This window comes from Eretmochelys imbricata, chromosome 6, assembly GCF_965152235.1.
Source record: "Eretmochelys imbricata isolate rEreImb1 chromosome 6, rEreImb1.hap1, whole genome shotgun sequence".
Taxonomy (NCBI): Eukaryota; Metazoa; Chordata; order Testudines; family Cheloniidae; genus Eretmochelys; species Eretmochelys imbricata.
The window spans coordinates 53706682-53731140 of NC_135577.1; the positions used below are offsets into that span (position 1 = coordinate 53706682).

At 39.3% G+C, this 24459-nt stretch overlaps 1 pseudogene; it reads left to right on the forward strand.

The window, feature by feature from the left end:
* Positions 1 to 24459, forward strand: part of LOC144266219 (E3 SUMO-protein ligase ZBED1-like) — a 69775-nt pseudogene that overhangs the window by 37933 nt on the left and 7383 nt on the right.

Consider the following 24459-nt stretch of genomic DNA (forward strand, 5'->3'; position numbering starts at 1 on the left):
CTCTAGTATTAAACTTTAGAAAAGGGTTTTAAAATAAAAAAAGAGGAAGCAAGATAAATAACTAAACTGAAGAACAATGATATTAAAATCTTTCAGTTCAGCAGGGAGGCTACTTCAGTAATTATAACAGAGGCATAGAAGTTCTACAAAAAAGGAATTATGAAGGAAAGAAACAAACAGTATGATAACGTTACTCCTTTTGTTCCAAGAGGTTAGCCAAGATCTTCTGGGCTGTTCCAGTTAGGAAAAGAAATTGATGATGGAATCAGGCATTTCTCTGATGCAATCTTGTTTACTTACAAAGAATGTACAATGTCCTGTTTCCCTGAACACAACAGGAATCAAACAAGAACCAGTATCACAGTTCCAAGTTAACGTACTTAAAGGAAATGTTTTTTCCCCAGACAGCACATATCCCAAAAGCTCTCTGACTTTATCTCACAGCCACATTCCTGGCACTTCTTGTGACTGCATCTTTACCTTTTTTCTGCTCCTACTTCTCTGGTATTCTCTCCTGCTTCTCTGTGTTTCTGCCTTTCTCTCTCTTTCACACACACACAAACCTCCAGAAAACAATAGTCAGTGAACCCCTCTGTCCACATGTGTCTTGCATGTGTCTTTGTTTTGGGTGGTGACATGCACCTGTGTTTGGGTGGAGGCCTCTATGGTTTCAGTTACCTTGTTTCATGGAGAAGCTTAACTGTTTTTTACAACTACCCTGAATGAAGTCTGTTGGTTATTCCCAACCCATAACAGTAAAATGGTCAGAACAATGTGATTATTTGGGCCAGGCAGATATCCTTCAGAAACTGGAAAACAAGCCTTACCTGGAATATTTTGTTGAGCTCTGGTCACTTGGGTGCTTCTGAGTTCCTATTCACAATACAAGAAAATGGGGTCAGTCAAAGAAATTTAAATGCAGCAGGGTAAAAAACCCTGATAAACGAATACATACATTGTGCATAATTAACCCGTGGAACTCATTATCACAATATAAGATTGAGGCCAATAATTTAGTAGAGGATTAAAATGTATATAGATAATAGAGATAATGTATATAGATAATAAATAATGAATATAAACCCTTATTCTTCAGTGCATAAAAGTACCTTTGACAAGGGATAGGCAAAAGCTTCCCCTATCAGCAACTTAGCCCATAACTGTTCATTGCTGAGTTCCTTGCACCTTGCTCTATTTTATTGTTACCATATCTGTTTGGGCAGAGTTTTGATGGGATGGGACTAGTTCAACTCATACACCAATTTACAGGAGTTGTACTGTAAGCCAGTATAAGAGACAGTAACACAGCCCTAAAATCTTCCTCCCAGTCCTGTGCTCTAATCATTAACCAAGGCCGAATTGAGATATAGGCATTATAGTCCCATGTCCAGGTCTCCCAGCTCCTGATGAAATAAGAATCTTAGCTTTCATTTTCTTAATTTAAAAACAACAAAACAAAACAAAAGAACCATACATGCTACAAGCCCTGGTGGCTGCAAATAAATGCTTGAAAATGTGAACTGAGTGTAACTGAACTTCTTTACTCATCTGAATTCTGCAACCTGCTGTCACACCAAGGATGGGCTGAGGACCCCGTAAGGTCATAAAATATATTTAGAGTAGAGCATGAAAAAGGAAGGAACACATTTCAGAAGGAGTGGGATTTATACTATAAATGTGCCTCTGGAAACATATCCCTTAATCCTCTGCAGCTAACAGTAAGATTGTTTCAACATGACCTTCATCTCAGGAGTTTTAACACTTATTCTGTACAAAACATCAAATAAATAAAATAATAATAATAATAATAAATAATAATAAATAATCATGATAATCTACATAGAATTTTTAATCCAAAGCTCTCAAAATATTTTCCAAAGATAGTATTATCCCTTTTGATCGGAGCAGTTAGCCAAAATTCAGAGTATTGCAGTAGGAATCAAACAAATAACAAGAGACAGTTTCATTTCTTACATCTCCAAGCCCAGCCAGCACTCTGCACTAAAAGCTCTCTCTTCGCTTTTTCCTTGTGGTCATGCTACAAGTGCTTCCCTGGCTATCTCTGGTGCTTCCTTGCTTCTTTCTTGCCTGCTTCTGTGGGGTTTCTGCTGCTTCTCTCTCTGACACCCAAACCTCCCTCAAGCAATACTCAGTCCACCTGTGGAGGCCCTCCACACACACAGCTCATATTCCTGACTGGCCTTTTATGTGTTTTGGGAATTGACTGCTATTGTTTCAGCCCTCTTATTCCATATAGGATCTTCATTGATTCTTAATATTTATCCTGAATGAAGGGTGATTAGTTCACCCACCAGCTTCAACAAGGTTTCACCAGCACCTGGCATAACAGCAGGTAAAACTGCAATATCCTATTTTGCAGTGGAGAAAACTGAGGCACTGAAATGTTAAGCCCAACATTGCAAAGTCAGGTGGAGGAAGCAGTAAGAACAGAACCCAGGAGTCTTGTCTCTGTTTCCATTTCCTCTTCTGTAAAATCGGTATTGTAATATTTTCTACTACACGGGCTATACTGCAAGACTTCCCAGAATCCCCTTTTCTATGCTCCTGTGAAGGCAACTGCTGTGAAGCTTACTTCAGTGGTGCATGTGTGTCTACAGAGTCCCTTCAGTGGTGCATGCGTGTCTACTGAGTCCCTCTGTATCTTCCTACATCCAGCTTCTGCAGTGTATGTGCAACATTTCTACTGTGTTTGGCCACTTTGTGGCCATGTAGCAATATCTGTGTGGAGAATGTATGGTGCCACGTTTCAGCTCTGCTTTGTGACCGTGAAATTATTCGGCTTCTGGAAAATCTTCCATAGGAGATGGTTATTCTAAGAGTTGGAGGGTTATCTGTTTTTAATTCACTACGGAGCTTCAATCTCAGGAGTTACAAAACAGCATTTCAGAAGAGGACACTAAAGTACTTAGAGGAGATGTTGTGAAGCTAGTCCACCTTTCAATCCATTTATCAAAAGTACTTCCTGTTCTGATTTTTTAGTAGGTGAGACAATAATGCAAATTGAGTCAAGAAAGTTAATCTTCATCTGACTATTTTAATACATAAAAGATTCCTATAAAATAAGTTCTGACCCATTAGCTTTTGCCAATTATTGCCAAATTATAGGGCACATACAGAGTAGAAATATATTACTGCTCATTATAAACCTCCTGAAAATGGATATTTATAGTAGAATTATTGGCACAGCCTTAACTCAAGCCCTGTGAATAGTGATGCTAGAATACAGTAAATGCTGCAAGTCAAACTCTGGTACAGCAAGCTAGTTTATTTTCTAGGCTCTATTCCCATAGATTTATTTTATGGGAATCACTTAATAAGCTCATTATCTACAGGCAACTGTTAATAGTCAAAGCATGGTAACTTTCAGGTTCTATTAAGCCTGAAACACATAGGCACCGTAATCTTTCTCAATCACTCTCCCTTTCCTTTAAATATGTAAATTATCTTTTATTAAAAGCATAAGTAACTATTAATTAAGTAATGACTTCAGCTGGTTTTGTGTTGATCTTCTCTTTATTCTTTAGTGTAGCCCCCTGGCAGATAAACTACAGGGAGGATATATATTTTAAAGTGGGGAGGATTTCATTTAGTCTCTGACTTTAAACTATTTCAAGCCCTTTTATATACCTTGATACCCGTGCATAACATTGTAGGTGTGTTGTCAGAAGATAACATATGGGAGAAGAAAAATCCATCCATGGAGAAAATGTTTTCTGTCTCTTACACTTAGTGATGAATATTAGTAATTTCTCCCCTTCCCATTGAAGCATCTAGTGGGAGGGACAGAAAGGGGGCACCAGCTAAAAGGGGGGCAGGTGACCTCCCCATGTGACTTATCCCCACCCACCACATGACCCCCTCACATGACTCCTCCCCGCCCTGCTCCCTATGTGACACCCCGCCATGCTCTCCCTGTCCCCTCCCCATCCCATGTTACCTGGTGGGAGGGCGGACTCTGCTCCAGTCCCCCTGGCATCTCCCAGGCAGCCTTCGGCCATGCTGCCTGCCTGGATTGTTCCAGGCAAGCAGTGTGGCTGGAGGTTGCCTGGGAGCGTGCAGCTGCTGCGTGCCACTCCAGGCAGCATGACCAGAAGAGGAGGCTGGAAGAGGAGAGGCTCTGGCCTCGCTTCTTCTCTCCTGGCTCTGGCTCTGGCTCTGGCCCTGCCCCTTCATCTTCCCAACTTCTGGACTTGTCACCCCCCAACATTTTGGGGAAGGTCATGTGACCTTAGATTAAGAGAATCTAACCGTGGGTCACCATGGGGCCCCCACAAAGTTATTTTAAAATCACCTGAACACATTCCAAAACATTTTATCCACAAATACATTTCTCACTGGTTTTGAACAAAGTACTTGTATAGAAATGTATCTTCTGATCCCAATAGGATGTTTTCTTTGTTTTGCATCAGGAAATTATTCTTATTTTGTTTAAAGTAATGCAATGAAAAATAAAGTACCGAGTTTATTTAATATGATGAGCTGTTCACTACTGCAAAACAAGAGCTATTTTTGATAACCCAGCCTATAGTATTTGTATTGGTCTAGCAAGCATTCAGAAGTACTGTTGTTTGGAAGTTGTTTTCCCCTATAATTATAAGCAGTACAGACCTGGGTCTTTATTGGTCAAAGTGAAATCAGAGTTTTATACTTTTGTAATTATATTGGCTTCTGTAGAGTTACTCCTGACTCACACTGGTATAAATTAGATTACAAAAATTTCTTTTTTCATGTGGACTTAGATTCTGGAGCAAAAGGATAGAGGCCACCAGAGAAAGTATTGGCTTACCAAGCCTCTGCATAATGTCCCTATCTGATTCATTTAAAACTCTAGGCATGAAATTTTGGTCCCATAGAAATCAATGGTAGTTTTGTCATTGATTTAACTGCGGCCAGGATTTCACTGATAAAATCTACTATCTGCTGCCATTTTGTGTTCAGTTCAGATGTGGCACAAACTCTCTTGGAGAGCTGACTTTTTTTTTTTATTGTGTGTTTCTTTTTTAGATTAGATTCTCTTAATCTAAAATAAAAGTCATTCAGACTGAAAGTCTACATTTGGCTTTGTGTACAAAAAAATCCAGAAAAAACTGACAATCTCCTTTCTATTTTGTTTCCTTGTATTTGCTGCCGGGAGTGGGATTGACTAGATAATGCAGTTGGAAGGGGAGAGGCAGGCAATAACTGAATATAAGAGAGCAAGGAAGAAGACAAGAGTGGCAAATCCTGCAAGAAAGAAAAGACAGTGAAGATAGCCAGAATTTGGAGCCCTGGGAGCATAGATGATGACTGGCAGATGATTGCAATTGAGAACAGAAGACCAGAAGACTTTCAGCCAGAAAGAACAGAATGGGGAAGGCCTGAAAATCACACCAGGAAGAGTCAGGTCTCCATGAATGAGGACTGCCTACAAAAAAGAACAGAGGGGCCTGTCACCAAAGTGATCCAGAGAACAGAAGGGTGTTTTGTCTGCTGGAAGCTAAGATACAGGATGTGGACCTGAGCTGGAAGAGGATCCTAATGGGAGTAGGAAAGAATTCAATTGATTATCCTTCACATGGAAACAAATGATACTGCTAGATTTTCATTGGGATGCATCAAGGAAGACTACTCCAGGAAGAAATGGAAGCTCAGGTGATCTTCAGTGGGATTCTACTAGAGGAGGAGAGCAAAGGTGAGACAAAATTATGATGGTCAACAGATGTCTCATGCAATGGTGCTAGATAGAGGCCTCTGGAATGTTTGACTGCTGGGAGGCATTCATGGACAGAAGACTATTCTCATGGATGAACTCCACCTGAATAAGGAGGGAATAGACTTCTGCAATGAAGGTTGGTACAACTGATTAAAAGAGCTTTTAACTAGGAATTCAGGGGAGAGGGTTGAGAGGTGCTCAGGTAATCTCCACACCTGATTCTAATATTGATTGGGAAGAAAATCAAGTAAAAAAGGATAAAGCAATACAGAAAAGAACAGAAGGTACGAGAATGGACAACAAGGGAAAATATAGTGCCAATTACAATGACAGTAACGGTCAGGTAGGCGATACTGGCAGTATAATAACTGGCACCTATCCTGGTAAGGAATCTGGGGAGACCAAGTAAAAATTTTAAAAAGGAGCCTGGGTAACAAAATGAGGGAACTAGAGCTACTGGTGCAAGAAGTGAAAATAGATATTAGAGGGATAATAGAAACATGGTGAATAACAGTCATGACTGGAATACAGGTATTGAAAGGTATGCACTGTTCAGGAAAGAGAAGTAAAGGTAAGGGTGGTGGAGTAGTATTATGTATCAATGACAAGGTAGATTATAGAAATTAAGAGTGATGGAATGGATAAAATGGAATCTATTTGGGTTAAAAACACTGGGGGGAAATGATAGCAGAGGCTTCACTAAGATAGTGCTTGGGGAATGCTACAGACCCCCAGGATCTGATCTGGATTGGGATAGAGATCTCTATTGTAGTTAATTAAATAAATAGTACTGGGCATTGTGCAATTATGAGAGACTTTAATTTACCAGATATAGATAGGAGGACAAATGCTACTCACAATTATATGGCCCAGATATTTCTGGATGTGATAGCTAACAGATTTCTTCACCAAATAGTCACTGTGCCAACAAGAGGTGATGCCATTTTAGATTTAATATTGGTAAATAGTGAGGACCTCATAAAAGAACTGGTTGTAGAAGATAACCTTGGTTTGAGTAGTCATGATTAATTCTGTTTAACTTAAACTGGGGTCTCTGATTCCAAAAGGGCAAACTTAAAACAAGTATAGGAATTGTTATGTAAAGCCTCCGCTCAATCCAGTAGAATGTGATTATAAGATTTGTAACTTTTCAGTCATTGCTAGTATGATCATTAAGTTCTGTAACCTTCTGCAAACTTTGTAACTTTAGTGATTGTTAGCATAACCTTTTAAATTCTGTAACTTTTGCAAGCTTTGTAATCTTTTCAGTTACCACTTGTATGAACCTCCAAGCTTTGCAATATTCCATCACGCGATCAGAGAGAGTGTGAAAAAGGGAGTGTGTGTGGAAGATAAGGGAGTGTATGTGGGACTGGGTGGAGAGGAACTGCAAAGAGAAAAGAGCCCAGAGACAGGAGCCAGGTGTGTCTGATATAATCTGCCCTGAGAAGGCAATCATGGAGTGCTGTAAAGAAAAGAAGAACCTGGTATGCATGAAAGGCACAAGGTCTGGGAATGCTTCTCGGTGATGGACACAGCAGGAAAAACTCAGTGTACGTGACAGGAGCCACCCAGTTCCAGCAAAAGGAAGAAGGCATGCGCACAAGCCCCCTGCTTCTTGACCTGCTCGCTGACCTGGATCCATGACCGCAGGCGGACACACCAGATCTACTATGCTTCGGCTTCTCAGCTTCCTCTGCTGTCTCCAGTAACTCTCTGCCTCTGTGAGTATGTAGGTGCATGAGGGTATGAATGCCGTGAATGTGTGCATGCATGAATAAGCTCCATCCCTTTTCTGTTTGATCCAATAGTGGCATTTAATAAAACCAATATAAGTGTAACCCTGGGTTGGTTTCTAGAGAAAATGAGGTAACAGGAATTAGTTAGGGAAATTGACTGGACTGAAGAACAAGGATCTGAATGTGGAGGTGGCTTGGAATTATTTCTAGTCAAAGTTGCAGAAACTATCTAGATCCTGCAGCCCAAGCATGGGGGGAAATCTTGTAGGGAAGTGTTACAGAAAAAACTGGATGAAGAAGCATCTCAGACAGGTTATTAAGACAAAGAAGATAGCCAACAAGGAATGCAAGAGGGGATGGATCAGTAAGAAGATACTTCCTGGAGGTCAGAAAGTATGGGAAAAAATGAGAATTGACAAAAGCCAAGCAGAGCTGGACTTTGCAAAGGAAATGAAAAACAATCATAATAGGTTTGTTAGCCATACGAATAAGCAGAAAGTAAGGAAAGAAGTGGGACTTCTAAACACTGAGGATGAGGTGCAGATTGAAGTATCTAGGTATGGCCCAACACCTGAACAAATACTTTGCCTCAGTTTTTGATAAGGGTCATGAGGAGCTTGGGGGAAATGGCAGGGTGGCTAATGGGAACAAGGGTATGGAAGCGGAAATTACCACATCCAAGATGAAAGCCAAACTCAAACAACTTAAAGGAATTGACGCATGAAATTTCAAGCCCAACAGCAAGGATTTTTAATGAAACCCCAAAGTTAATGGACAAACTCTATGACTGGAGAATTGCAAATATAGTGTGTGTTGTTGCGGTTCAAATACAAGACAGCACAAAGCTTTAAGCAAGCAAGCAGGCTGGTCTGCCAACGGGCTGGTCCTGTCAGCTTTCCACCTTCTCCTTTATTCTTTCTCTCCCCCCGCGCATTACATTCTCCAACAGATAAAAGGAATACACTGGCTTTGTTTAACATTCTTATTACCAATTTCTATCTACCACATTCCTTGCTCTCGGGCCTTGAGCCCAGTCCTGGGAGGCTTCCCACGGTTCATGTCATCTGGGCGAGATTCCAAGGTTCATGCCCTTGAGAGGAGCCGTGTGTGCACTGCTCCTACACAACACTCCGGGTGTGCCCTGAATGTTGCCAAGTGCATGAACCTTGTATGAATGCTACAGTGTGTATATATATATATATATATAAGAAAGTGGGAAAAAGTGATCCATGCAACTACAGGTCCATTAGTTTGACCTCAACTGTATGCAAGATTTTAGAACAAATTTGGAAAGGGACAGTATTTAAAAACATACAGGTAAATGGTAACTGGAATAAAATACAACATGGTTTTACAAAAAGTAGATCATTCAAGACCAACCTGATTTTATTTTTTTTAAGAAGCTAACCAGTTTTCTAGACAGTGGAAATGCAGTAGATCTTATCTACCTGGATTTCAGTAAACCATTTGAGACAGTTCTACATGGGAAATTATTAGTTAAATTGGAGAAGATGGAGATTAATATGAGACTTTAAAGGTAGGAAGGGACTGGTTAAAGGGGAGACTGAAATCAGTCATGCTGAAAGGTGAACTGTCAGTCTGGAGTGAGATTAATAGTGGAGTTCCTCAGGAATAAGTCTTGGAACAAATCTTATTTAACATTTTCCTTATTGACCTTGGCACACAAAGTAGGAGTATGCCAAAAAAAAAATAATTAAGAAAAAAATTTGCGGATGGTACAAAGCTGGAAGGTATTGCCAATGTGGAGGAGGACCGGAACATCATACAAGAAGATTCGGACAACCTTGAAAACTGGACTAATAGAAATTGGATTAAATTTAATAGTGTGAAGTGCAAGGGCATGTACTTTGGAACATTTTTTGCTATTAGATGGGAATTTATCAGTTGGAAGAGAGAGGAAGAAAAAGACATGGGTGAACTGGTCGATCACAGGATGATTAGGTACTGCCAATGTGATGCAGTCATGAAAAATGTTAATGCAATCCTAAAATGCATCAGGTGAGGTATTTTCTGTAGAGATAGGGAAGTGTGATTACCATTCAAGGCACTGGTGAGACCTCATGTGGAATGCTTGTGCAATTTTGGCCTCCCATGTTTAAGAAAGATGAATTGCAACTGAAACAGGTGCAGAGAAGGCTTCTAGGATGATCAGAGGAATTGAGACCCTGCCTTATGAGAAGAGACTTAAGGAGCTGGGCATGTTTAGCCTAACAAAATTATCTTAACCAGCTCACCACTGTTAGGCAGAGCAACCTCCTTGCAAAAAACTATAAAAGGTCTTTTGAACAAAATTGAGTCAGAGAGAATGCTACCTACATGGTATTGTTTCATCAGTAACATTGTTCAGAGAACTGCTGCAATCTAAAAACATCTTTAGGCAGGTTCTAATTAGTTCAATAAACTGATGTCACCAAAATCTTTACCAGGGACATTTTCCCACCATTCCTACTGAGATTTACATTCTATCAAATAGAGACCAGTTTTCATCTACAGAAGTCATTACCCATTTTTCTTAGTCTACATTAAAGGCAAATTTGAGGCTTTAAGATTTCTGTTTCCTCGTGATATTTTTATGAAGATGCAGCGGAGAGAGATCTAGATTCTAAAGGTTTGTGTACGTTGGCCAAGTAGCACCGGTCATCTTAATCTTTGACTCTCCGTGCTCCTATTCAAATAATTCCTGTGCAGGTCACTTAGAGGACAAAAAAGTGTTCAGATACACATTGCATCTGATTCTAATCTGTGACAGCACAAAAATATTCTTCATTAAACTGTAGAAAAGCAGGAATGCCAGCTAATTGCTTTCTACTATTTTTTTTTCTTTTTAAGTCTCCATGATAGATCTGAGAGGAGGAGTAGGAGGGGGGGGGGCGACACACCATTAGAGTTTTAGACCATATCTGCATTTTTTTTAAATGATCTGCCCTGTCTTTAGCAGCTGTAACAAGCCAAGTGTCCTACATTGGAGTAGTAAATACAAGGAGCTGACTGCTCAACACTGGCCTTCTTTTAGAAGAATCTGGGTATTTTTCCCCTCCCAGTTTCAATTTTAATTTAAATAGTTATCTGGGAATCATTAGTTCTATTTCAAAACGAGTAATTTCACAGGAGCATTATAAGTGTACAAATATATACGGTGCTCTTAGAGTAAATTTGAATTCCACCACTTTCCAATCTGACTCTGAGTCATAAACTTTTTTTTTTCTTTTTAATTGAATGAAAGAAAACTCATCATGCTCAAAATATCAAGCATATGGGAAAGGCGAGAAAAGGGATAGATACAGGAGTATACCTACAAAAGATTCCTTCAGGTGAGTTTCCATTTTTATTCAACCCTGCTCCATTTGAAGCAATTCTTTCTAGAGACTTTAAACTCAGTGTTGGGTGGATAGTCAAAAGAATATTTTGAACAGTGGGGGGGTGGAGAGAAAGAAAGAAATGTGATATATACATAGTAGTTTGACAACTTTGAAGATGTGTTAGTGAGAAAATGAGCTCTTTTCTCCCTTTTTGATTTTATACATAGTTACTACATAAAGTCTATGTAGAAAGGACAGTTCTTCTTTAAACGTTCTCCTCTGAAGAAAGACATAGATAAAATATGTCAGGCTGTACACTGTTCCCTTCCTTTAAAACAGAACTGGTGAATTTTAGCTTTTATTAGTTAATGTGGAATAATCTTTTTTTTTTTTTTTCTTATTCTTCTGGTAGAGTTGCAGGTGCTTCACCCAACAGTTGAAGAGTAGAATCCACTGTGATGTTCAGTATGGACAATGCTATGAGCAAAACTACTTATTAAATCTAAAATACTAATTTAAATAACTTAGGGTTGGATTCTTATTAGCAGAGCTGAGACAGACTAGATTGAAGTAGGGTGGGGGTGGCTATCAGAGATTCAGCTGTATTTCCCTGATCCCATACCACCCAGCCTCATCTGAGTAGTGCCAAGTGGACATAGTGGACTGAGACTGCAACACTTTGATTAATCTTGTCTTTAGAACTAAGATTCTAGAAATACCAAATTGAAGATTGTTCTGAACATGTTCAGATGATCATAATGGGCCAAAAGTATTCAGCACACTTTTTGATCATGTCTATCTAAACTTTCCACCATGTTCTAAAACCCCCACCGCTCTCTCTCTCTATATATGTATAAAATAATAATAAAAAAAGACTGCACCTCCCCTTGTCCTTGGAGTGTTCTTTGTTGCACTTAAAAAAATCTGAGCCCTAAACAAAAAAACCATGGGTATCCAGGTGCAACTGGGAGAGCTAATTGTGCAAGGAAGAAACAGAGTAAAACAGGATATAGTCACATGCTAAAACATCACATCAAAAAGCCCCTCACACACAACCAGGCTCCTAAAGCTGGAAGCATGAACTAATTCCTTTTGAATACTAATGCATTACACTTGCAAAAAGAGTTAGGCCAAGTAGACCTTAGTTTCCTCAGTTAATGGCTTATGGTTTGGAAGACAGCAAGGTAGGGAAATACTTATCCTTCCAGAGAGTAAAAGTTACTCATGCTGCAAGGAAAAAAAAAATCATAACCGAAAACAAATCAAAACAGGGGTGGAATCCTCAACTTTAAAGGTCATTTACTTTGAATTTTGTACTGAGCACATAAAGGGTTTGAAAACCAGCATGAATAGACCTCTGTTTCAAGGAGAATATTCTCAATGAAATTAGGAAACCTGACTTCCATCTCAACAAGTTTGCCCCTGTGTATGCTCAGGACTTTAAAGCATCCTTGAACTTGTTAAGAATTCAGTGTACCACTGAGGGCCCTCATTTAGGCTGTATTTCAGGAAGTTATATATCTTGTGGTTTTTAAACATTAAAATACAGGCTGAAATTCCTTATCATGTGCCAACTAAGAGTTCCCTTTGAAAACCTGGAGAACCAGCATTTTAAATCAGTGTCGTTGATTGAATAGAAGTTGCTCGTGGTTGTATTAATTCCATCTCAGAAGGATGAACATTTCTCTGGATCTGTCCTAACTGATTTCCTGATTTCAATTTTTCACTGTAATCCAGATGATTAAAAAGAATATTTTAAATCTTCCTTTAAGTCAAGTCCCAATGTACAAAGGCCTCAGTAGGATAGGGCCTGGATAGAATTCTTTTCATATCAGACCTGTGGACTGTACAATTCTAGGTATTTACTATGGCTGAGAAAGCCTCTAGCAAAACTCATATATGGAAGGAGACGAAGCATTTTCAACAAAGGGCCTTCAGCTCTAGAACCTTCTATAGATAAAGATTCAGATGCAATCCTACTTCACTACTCTTAGAGCTCAATTTAAGATCTTCTGCCAATAAAGGAGGCCTCACCAAGGTTGTTGACATTTTCCTTACCCAACATATTTTCAAAAAAATCCCAAACAATAAAACAACACAGCATCATTGAGGGAGGGAAGGAGAAATAGTAGCTAGTGACTGAATTGCATAGTACTGAGGGTTTACAGCATACAATGACTTCACTTCTGAAAATAACATTGTCATTGGCCAGCAACTACCTCTCTTCGAATCAATGATATGTGCCTTGGTTCTATAGTGGTAGATATTTAGTGCAGTTTTCCCATATTTGTTACTTAATTAACTCTAATGTTTATGTTGGATGGATGAACTGGGTGAGGTGAAAGGAAGCAATTTAAACTCTTTTTTTTAAAAAAAAAAAGCCTGTTAAAAAAATTAAAAACAATCTGTTTCTGTTCAATTTGTTTCTCTTTGTTTTCATCCAGTTGTCTTCTTTTTGCTCTCAACAGGTATCAGAAGTGCAAGTAACAAAATACCATGCAAGCCACTGTTCTCTTATCAAAGAGGTTAGGTTAAATGTCCAAGCATTTAACTGTTACATCTTCGGAACTGTGGAACACATTGGGGAACAATTAATTACCTCAGCCTTCTAAATCCAAGAGGCAAAATTACTGACAAGGCTTGTTAATAAATTTACAAGAGTGATGTTAGACTTTGAGCAAAAGTCCTCTGAAAACATATGTTTGGAGAAGATAAGAAAATACTGATATTGGGGTCAGGTCACATTGCACCTCATAACTTCCCTATTCAAATATGCTGAATCATGTTACTGAAATATGAAGAATTGCTGAATGTTAAAAATAAGAGTTTTGTTAGTTTAATGTAATAGTTTATAAATATGGATAGTTATGATGGGTACAGCTTATGTCCAGGCCCTAGGCTAGCTTCTTCCTGGCACAAGTGTTGTCTTGCTAATCTCTTTCTCTTACATAAACTTGTTTAGGTAATATTTATTGCTGACAGAACAAAGGTGATGGTTAGTTATTGTCCTGGAGAATTTAGATACCAGCTGGTATAATAGACACACAAAACATCATGGTAAAAGCCTCTATCTTGGGAAAATCAGGTGTACGGTGACAAAGACATAATGGCATCAAAACAGTGTAGACAGTGAAAGTTATGGTAGGTTTCAGAGTAGACTTGAGTGTACATATTGTACAGGTTATGTAAGACACAATGCTTAGTGTTGATTGAGGAAAACTATTGAATATATAAGGTGAAAACGTATAAGAAACAAGTGAACAAGAGCCCAAGTCGGAGAAATACCAGACCAGATACTGAAGAAATGAGACTGAAGGACCATACCAGAAAGGGACTGAGAGCATAGGTGTCGACTTGTAGGTGCTCCATCCCTGGAGCACCCACAGGAAAAAAAGAGTGGGTGATCAGCACCCACTGGCAGTCCCATGGATCAGTGCCTCCCCCTCCCCCCGGCAGCACCTCCAACCCACCGTGATCAGATGTTCATCAGTATGCAGGAGACATTGGGGAGGATGGGAGGAGGAGCAGGAAGAGGCAGGGGGTAGGGGTTTGGGGGAAGGGGTGGAGTGGGGGAGGACCTGGGGCAGAGCAGGAAGATCCACCCCAGGAAGTCAGCACCTATGACTGAGGCACTCATCATGAAATACAGGAGCGCTTCCTGGTACCGAGTAGTTGGCAAACTTGGACCCCACCTGTTTTGCTTTATCTGTTTAGTCTCTGTCATAAACATATAATCAGAAACTATGTGACAATAAATCTGTCTGAAAATTTATAAATAAAGATGAAAATTGGTTACACTTAAATTGGGTGGACTCATGACTCAGTTTCCTACCTTACACTCCTTACAAAATCTAACAGTCACATATCACACAGGGACTCAAAAAAAAAAAAAAAAAGGAAAGAAAAAGAAAAAGAAAAAGGAAAACCAACCTCCTTTCTTCTATTCTTATTATTGTAACAAACTTGTGGTTACCTCTACAGACCCAAAGACAGAGAACTGAGCAATTCTGAATCTATTAATCAGAAGCCCCCATCCCATCCCAGTCCCTACCATATACACACAAACACAAAACAAGCCCGTCCGGCACATAGTTACCAGAACTGCAGGAGTATTCTTAGTTTTGGGTCATTTCTCATTCCTCACTAGTTTTCCCCGCAGACCAGTTAACATTATCCTAAACTTTTACTCTATTTTTGTATCTTTTCACAAACTTTACTTCACAACCAATGCAATATTTATTAAGGGGTTAGAAGGCCCTGCCTGCACGAGGTGCCTTGTTTGGAAGGATATGTAAAATAATATTATAGTTTACATCTTCAAAGTACTATTCAAACATTAATTAATTAAAACCAAGGTCCTGACCATTTGTTGTCATTAAAGAGCCTTAGTACTTTCTACAAGAGTTGGAACATTAGCCTCAGGCTCCTGGCCAAATTCCAAGCATGTAATTACATTCTACCCACCTAAATTTCCGTGGCAATTGCCACTAGATACATTGTTTTTCCGTTTCTGTCCTGAACTGTAGTACCATCTAGCTATTAACTGCTTAAAAACTGACACTTTACATTCCAAAGGTGGCTGCATTTCCCTGATTGATGAAGGCATCCCATTACATATAGTATTGATGTAAGATTTGGGATTTTTGGATTAAAATAAGGTACTATGTCAGCCAGTTATTAATTTTAATTATTTTCGTATGCAAAAAAATCTGATATTTATTCCCAGTCTACCTCCTAACACATGTCAAAAAGGAAATTTGTGTTTACTTTTTTTTTTTAATAATTCACGTATAGTAGAATTATATAAGCAGGTGAGACTATGAACTGTGGCAACAGTTGATCATCTTATGAATAGGACTGGGCATTGAAGTGGTTTGTGTAATGGATCAAGAGACTTTTAAATATAAACAACTCTTTCTTTTTTTAATCCCTCACTCCCTGAAGTTTCTGATTTAGCAAGAGAGAAAATAAGTGCACTGAGGCTATGTACAACATAGAATATATTTTAAAGACTTTTCATGTGAACTGTGTTCCAGAGTTAATTAAGAAGCAGAAGAGGGACATAATTTGAGACATAGACAAGGCGGAGAAAATTTCAGAGTCCAGGAGGTAGAGAAATACAGGAGTTCTATTTCATCTGGCTAAAGATATAGAAAAGAGGGCTTTTGCAATGAAAAATAGCAAGACTGTACTATGTGTATGTAGTAAGGATGTGACACAGGAATTCTTCTAAGTAAGCTTTGTTTCCTGTCCCCAGTCATATGATGTATGTCAGACTTACACAAGGTCAAGAAGCTGTCATGTGACAGGGATCAGTGCCCCACCTCCCCCCGTTTAAATAGTTTCCTCTTTATTGTAGGATCTGGGGTGGGGTCACCTCTCCACCCCCGCCAGGGGTGGGGGGCTCAGCTGCTCAGCCATGGGGTGCACTCCTAGAGTGCTGACTGACTCCAGTGGCTAGGAAAGGAGGCTGGTGCAAGAGGAGGGAATGTGGAGAGGCAAGGGGATCAGATGCAACCATGCTTCAGAGGCGCACAATCTGGGTTTGCCATGTTGTGAACTGAGCCCATGAGACAAAATAGATAGAAAGCTGGCTAGATCATCAGGCTCAACGGGTAGTGATCAATGGCTCCATGTCTAGTTGGCAGCCAGTATCAAGGGAAGTGCCCCAAGGGTCAATCCTGGGGCCAGTTTTGTTCAATATCTTTATTAATGATCTGGAGGATGGCGTGGATTGCACCTTCAGCAAGTTTGCAGATGACACTAAACTGGGAGGAGTGGTAGATACGCTGGAGGGTAGGGATAGGATACAGAGGGACCTAGACAAATTAGAGGATTGGGCCAAAAGAAATCTGATGAGGTTCAACAAGGACAAGGACAAAGTCATGGACTTAGGAAGGAAGAATCCCACGCACTGCTACAGACTAGGGACTGAGTGGCTAGGCAGCAGTTCTGCAGAAAAGGACCTAGGGGTTACAGTGGATGAGAAACTGGATATGAGTTAAGAGTGTGCCCTTGTTGCCAAGAAGGCTAATGGCGTTTTGGGCTGTATAAGTAGGAGCATTGCCAGCAGATCAAGGGATGCGATCATTCCCCTCTATTCGACATTGTTGAGGCCTCTCTGGAGTACTGTGTCCAGTTTTGGGCCCCACACTACAAGAAGGATGTGGAAAAATTGGAAAGAGTCCAGCAGAGGGCAACAAAAATGAATAGGGGGCAGGAGCACATGACTTATGAGGAGCAGCTGAGGGAACTGGGATTATTTAGTCTTCAGAAGAGAAGAATGAGAGGGGATTTGTTAGGTGCTTTCAATTACCTGAAAGGATGGATCTAGACTGGAAAGGATAGATAAAGAGAATGGATCTAGACTGTTCTCAGTGGTACCAGATGATAGAATAAGGAGCAATGGTCTCAAGTTGCAGTGGGGGAGGTTTAGGTTGGGTATTAGGAAAAACTGTTTCACTAGGAGGGTGGTGAAGCACTGGAATGGGTTGCCTAGGGAGGTGGTGGAATCTCCTTCCTTAGAGGTTTTTAAGGTCAGGCTTCACAAAGCCCTGGATGGGATGATTTAGTTGGGGATTGGTCCTACTTTGAGCAGGGGGTTGGACTAGATGACCTCCTAAGGTCCCTTCCAACCCTGATATTCTATGATTCTATGAAATCCAGAGTTTTAAAACCAAGGGCAGCAATTTTAATCTGGGTCTTGAAATAAATGTGGAGCCAGCAGAGAATTTTGAGGATAGAAATGATGCTATTGCACTTCTTAGTACATGTACAGCTTTATGGGCAGCAGCTTTATGAACATGCTGTGGTGTCACGAAAACTCCATCAGGAAGTTGGAGAGAAAAGGGATGGGATAGCCAAAACACGTCAAGTATATAGACCTGATTGTCCTCACAGATGCACTAGAGTAAATCAGGATGTCCATCTTAGTCAGCATAATAGGGAGAGGAGTACTATACCCTCTACATTGTTGCCATTTGGAAAGCTAAATGGAACATTGCATTAATGTGCAATATATGAACTTCAAAAAGAAATCTTCAATAATTTAGTCAAATAGCTGGAACAAAATGGGAATAGAAATGCTTGACAGCATCCACTGCTTTATAGTATATGAATGTGTTCACAACATCATTATTTTAGTTTGTTTCAAAATGTTATTGACAAAGCAATAAAGCATACAGTATCTCTGCTAAACACACACAGCAAATTAGTTGAGACAATGCTTTGGTTCTGGAGCTATACCCATAAGATTATGCAAGATTGACCTGCATATTAGTCACTGAGCATACAAGCAGCACTAAATATTGAAAGTACGGCTGTCAAGTGATTAAAAAATTAATCGTGATTAATCACACAATTAATTGCACTGTTCAGCATTAATAGAATACCATTTCTTTAAATATTTTTGATTATATATATATATTTCAATTACAACACAGAATCCAAAGTGTACAGTACTCACTTTATATTATTTTTTATTAAAAGTATTTTCACTGTAAAAAAAACCAAAAGAAATCGTATTTTTCAATTCACCTGATACAAGTACCCTAGTGTGATCTCTTTATTATAAAAGTTGAACTTACAAACATAGAATTATGTACAAAAAACCTGCATTCAAAAATAAAACAATGTAAAATTTTAGAGCCTGCAAGTCCACTCAGTCCTACTTCTTGTTTAGCCAATCACACAAACAAGTTTGTTGACATTTGCAGGAGATAATGCTGCCTGCTTCTTGTTTACAGTGTCACCTGAAAGTGAGAACAGGCATTCTCATGGCACTGTTGTAGCCAGCGTCGCAAGATATTTACGTGCCAGATGCACTAAAGATTCATATGTCCCTTTATGCTTCAACCACCATTCTAGGGGACATGCCTCCATGCTAGGGATGGGTTCTGCTCGATAACAGAACACAAAGCAGTGTGGACTGATGCATGTTAATTTCCTTTATCTGAGTCAGATGCCACAAGCAGAAGGTTGATTTTCTTTTTTGGTGGTTTGGGCTCTGTAGTTTCCACATCGGAGTGTTGCTCTTTTAAGACTTCTGCATGTTCCACACCCTGTCCCTCTCAGATTTTGGAAGGCACTTCAGATTTTTAAACCTTGGGTTGAATTCTGTACAACTATTTAGAAATCTCCATTGGTACCTTCTTTGTGTTTCATTAAATTTGCAGCGAAAGTGTTCTTAAAATGAAGAACATGTGCTGGGTCATCATCCAAGACTGCTGTAACATGAAATATATGGCAAAATGCCAGTGAAACAGAGTAGGGGACATACAATTCTCCCTCAGGGAGTTCAGTCACAAATTTAAGCAATGCATTATTTTTTTAAATGAGCATCATCAGCTTGGAAGCATGTCCTTTGGAATGGTGGCCAAAGCATGAAGAGGCATACGCATATTTAGCATATCTGGCACATAAATATGGCCGGCTGGCTACAAAAGTGCCATGAAAATGCCTGTTCTCACTTTCTGGTGACATTGTAAATAAGAAGAGGGCAGCATTATCTCCTGTAAATGTAAACAAACTTGTTTGTCCTAGCGATTGGCTGAACAAGAAGTAGGACTGAGTGGACTTGTAGGCTCTGAAGTTTTATATTATTTTGTTATTGAGTGCAGTTATATACCAAAAAAAATCTACATTTGTAAATTGGACTTTCACCACAAAGAGATTTCACTACAGTACTTGTAAAAGGTGAATGGAAAAATACTATTTCTTTTATTTATCATTTTTACAATGCAAATATTTGTAATAAACATAATATACAGTTTGATTTCAGTTACAACACAGAATACAATATATATGAAAATGTAGAAAAAACATCCAAAATATTTATTAAATTTCAATTGATATTCTATTGTTTAACAATGCGATAAAAACTGCAATTAATCATGATAAGTTTTTTTAATCGCGATAATTTTTTTTTGAGTTAACCGTGTGAGTTAACTGCGATTAATCGACAGCCCTAGTTGAAAAGGAAATTTTTAGTTCAATAGAACTGCATAATTTTAGGACTACATACACCTAGTGTATTAGTGGATGTTAAAGGGCAATGATGTGGCTTTATTTACTAGCTGCTTTTTAAAGTGTCAAATACATAGTCTAGGGAGCATCTGACTTACTGAAGGAGTGGCCTTCAATTAGTAGACACTCAAATACCATGGTGTATAATCTATTTCTCTTTATCCTTTATCTGTATCAGGGCAGTCATCATCTCTCTCTCAGATACATTTTCAAAACTAGTCAATAATTTGGGGTGTCCAGTTTTGGACACCTTGGGCCTTATTTTTAGGGGGGTGAAAGACCTGAAACTCTCATTATCTCCAGTTGGAGTTGTGGGTGCTCAGCAATTTTGTAAATCAGACCTAAAGTATCAAAGCAGACACCCAAAAAACCAGAATTTAAATCAGTCGCTACTTTTGAAAAAAATGGCCTCAGTTCTTTCCTAGTGTTTGAAAGTTCATAAACAGTGAAAAGAAGAAAGGCTGAGAACACTTATCCAGGTGGAGCAGCTTAAGCATGAAAATAGAAACCTATTAGGTTAGAAAGGGAATAAAACTTGGAGTGCTTACCAGTTCCAAACAAAGCTCTTGCTTCAGCTGAAATGCACTTCTACATCAAGGGAAGCTTTCATAAAAATGTACTGAAGATTCTACAGTACCTCTGACAACTGTTATTTTAGATACATTCACCACAACTTTTTTTTGGAAGAGTCTTGACAAAATTGTTAGCTCTTTGGGGTAGGGAGTGTATCTTTTACTAAACTGTCTGTACATATATATCACAGATCTCCCTCTACAGGAACATCTAGGAGCTACTGTCATCTAAATAAACCATAATCAGGTGTGTGGGGTTTTTTTTAAATAAACCATTCCAGACTTCTCTTACTAAAATTGTGTTATCCGATTCAATGGTGTATCATTAGTGTAAATTATTAACCAGTCAAAATCTATATTCATCCTTTTTATCTTCTAAAGATTGATACTGTGTTCCATCACCATGGTGTCTGAATACCTAAATATGCTACACACATGAGCAAATTCAAGAAACAAAATATTTTTCCCGACTTGTATTTAGTTCAGATACTTTGAGTTCCTTCCCAGACCTGAGGAAGAGTTCTATGTGGCTTCAAATCTTGTACTTTCCACCAACAGAAGGTGGTATACCTTGTGTCTCTATGCATGCTACATTCAATGACCATCATTACATTTTTGCTCCCATTTACAGTAGTTAAACCTACTTCTGTATTTCTTTTTTCATTTTAAGTATCAGCATAAGAACAGTATTGTAAAGGTAAATGACATTTACAATAAGGCCTAACACATATTTCAGATTTTGAAAACAACCATTTCAACTGATGAGGACTGAAAATAGAAAAGAACATTGGATGGCAGCATGAAAAAGAGTTTAAGCATAGGACAGCTCACATGTTGTAGGAGAACAGTGTAGGGCTTATGGCATGTGAGTGTAATGGAATGCACATAAGAACTGCTGAAAATACCTGAGATTATTACCAATGCAACAGAGGAGAATAATACAAAAGGCAGCTTTCCAGACACTAAGGTCCAGATCCTGAGCTTGGTCCTACAGGCATAATTCAGGAGGGATGGGAAGATAGTTTTAAGTCACCCAAATCCTCAGGTCCTATTGCACTGTCATAAAGCAGAAGAGCCTCTATGATGGCTGCTCATACCCCTGGGAGGCCATACCAGCACAGGGATTGCCTGGGAATGAATGGAACAGCAAGAATTCTGCCAGTCAAGAATAAAGTTCAGAAGGATGTCTATATAAGCTTTCACAGATTCTGCCAGCATTGCTCAAAGCTCAGGGCATTGTTCTTTTTCCATAAAGACAATCATATTTAAAAACTGCATTTTTCTGAAAGTTCAGCATTTTAATATTTTCAGAGAGTATGCTAGTATTGTGAGAATAGTTGTCCATCATTCTCCTCGCAAAGTAATAAATCCTGAAATAACAGCAATATCCTGTGGAGATCAGTGAGAAATCTACATATTATCTAGCAGCTCTGACAGCGCCATGGCATAGAATCAAGCTAACCTGTCCAAATGGTTGAACTAGAAGCATTGAAATGGTCAGAGGCATTTTCTTTGTAACTGGCACAGCTGTGCAGTTTGTGTGTCTTCAAAATCATTTCGTTTCATTGGTCATCTATCACCATGACTTATCTTCCTTTATGTTTCTGAACAACTTTTTTCCTAAAATATAGATGCATTAGAAAGAGGCCCAGCAGTTAATGCTGGGAAAAGTTCATTCCTGCTGCATTTCCATGAACTCCAGTGTTGCTGCTTCTCCAGTCTCAATATTTTTTACCTACAGAGAATTGAGACATTGGGGTCATGGCAATAACTCATGGAAGGTTTTGCGTGCCAGGTGTGGACATGCTGGAGTAGGAGCGACAATTAGTGTAGGAGTCTGGTGGACAGTCTGGGAGAACGGTTGGGTAGGGCCTGGGGCTGAGGTTGGTTGGAATGTTGCAGGTGAGGTCTGTGAGTAGGTAAGAAGATTATTTATTATTTGTATTATGGTAGCACCTAGAACAAAGGTGAGCAACCTGTGGCCTGCGGGCCATACACAGCCCATCAGGGTAATCTACTGGTGGGATGCGAGAAAGTTTGTTTACACTGATCGTCCGCAGGCACAGCTGCCCACAGCTCCCAGTGGCCATGGTTTGCCATTCCTGGCCAATGGGAGCTGTGGGAAGCGGCGCAGGCTGGCTGCTGCTTCCTGCAGCTCCCTTTGGCCAGGAACGGTGAACCTCGGCCAGTGGGAGCTGCTGGTGGCTGTACCTGTGTATGGTCAATGTAAACAAACTGTCTCGTGTCCTGCTAGCAGATTACCCTGCCAGCTGTAGGTTTTCCACCACTGACCTAGACCCTCAATCAAGGATGTGTACCAGTGTGTTAGACATTGGACAAATAATACTACTAAAAAGACTGTAGCTCCTGCCTCCAAAAGTTTAGGTGCGAGGGGACGGAGGGTCCTTAGCATGCGGGCTTCCTCCTTCTGCCCAGGTGTAAATCACTACACAAGATGCAAGGCTGTCGAGAATCAGACTCAATACCTCCAGCCCCTAAAATCTGTCTGAAGAACACAAGAACCAGTCCTTGTGTCATATGTGTTCCAAAGGTGTTATGCTTTTTATTTTTTACACATATTCTCACTTTACTATATTAATTTATTATTTTTTGGCTCTAACACCAAACTGTCTAGCGTATCCACGTCTTTAGGTGCAAGAATAATACCTAAAAAACGAAAAGGAAGCAGAAAAAAACATATTTTTCAATTCCCTCAACTAGAAAAATATAAAGTGAAGTTTTTGTTTTTTGATGGTGGAAAATGTCATTATTTCCCATAAGAAACAGTGCCAGCAAGACCATATTTATACTACTTCTTCAATGCAAATGTCAGCGGCAGAATGAGAACAGAGCTGCTGCCTTCATTGTTTAGGAACAATTACAATTAAGTGGGAGCTTGCAAACAATCTGTAAACATACAGCTGGTATGTAAAATACTACTGTGTATTATATTCAAGGTTGTTTGGAATTTCTCCATGGACGTGGCTGGCATAAGACAGACACAAACTGTAACTCTTGTCAACACAGGACAATAGAAGTGCAATGGGAAACAATACATTCCTTTGCTATGCTAATATTTATAGAAGAATGGGAAACAGGAACAATTTTCTGTTAAAACATTCTGGGCCAGATTTAAAAATGAGTGCTTAAGAGCAGCATTCTAACTTAATGCTTTAGCACCTAAATAAGTGACCTCATTTTCAAGAAAGTTGGATACCCACTACCTCTCCCTGAAGTGAATTGGAGCTGTTGGTTGTTCTGCACTTTTGAAAGTAGCCACTTATTTAGGCACCTAAAGACAGATGTAGTAGCCCTAACCATAGGCACCTATTTTAGTACCATCAGCTCCCACTGACTTCATATTGATGTTGACTATTAACCACATGGAAATCTCCTGTTTTAAATTTTATGGTTACCAGGCTCATTTTTGGTACAATGCCTCTCCACAAAATGCTTAACCTACACTATGGGCGCTGTTACTCAGTGGCTCAATTATACTTAACGCTCCAAGACTAAATTAAGAATAGTCTCTTATTTCATGTGCTGTAGAATTAGATATTCCAAGAAGCAATTGTTTATAAGCATACATTTTCAAACCTATGGATAATGACCACTCTCCGAATTTATTTATGGGAGGAAGCCATGAAACTTTCTTCTGGTGTAACATGGGGTCACAGAAGGGAAAAGACTGGTTACCAGTGTTGAGAAATTGCTTTTCAAACCCTGCATGTGATGTGAAATTTGACCAGCTGATAGGCTAGTAGCTGAAGTTGCCCATTATTATTGTTTTGTCAGACATAGTTGCCTCTTTGATCTGATTGGTATTGTTCACTTAGTATCCTTTTCCTGATCAGGAGTCAGGTAGCATATCCTGATATTACATTTGTATTCTTATCACTTTGGATTTATATCCATGTATATTCTACTAGGGGGTCTCTCCCCACAAATTTTATCTGATTAGATTCTGAGGAATCTTTTGGTACAATGAAACTCCCCACACCTCTTTGACCTAAGCTGTCCTCCTTGTATATTTTATAACCATGCATTACAGTAACCCACTGATTTTTGTTATTCCGCTTTTTTTCAATAAT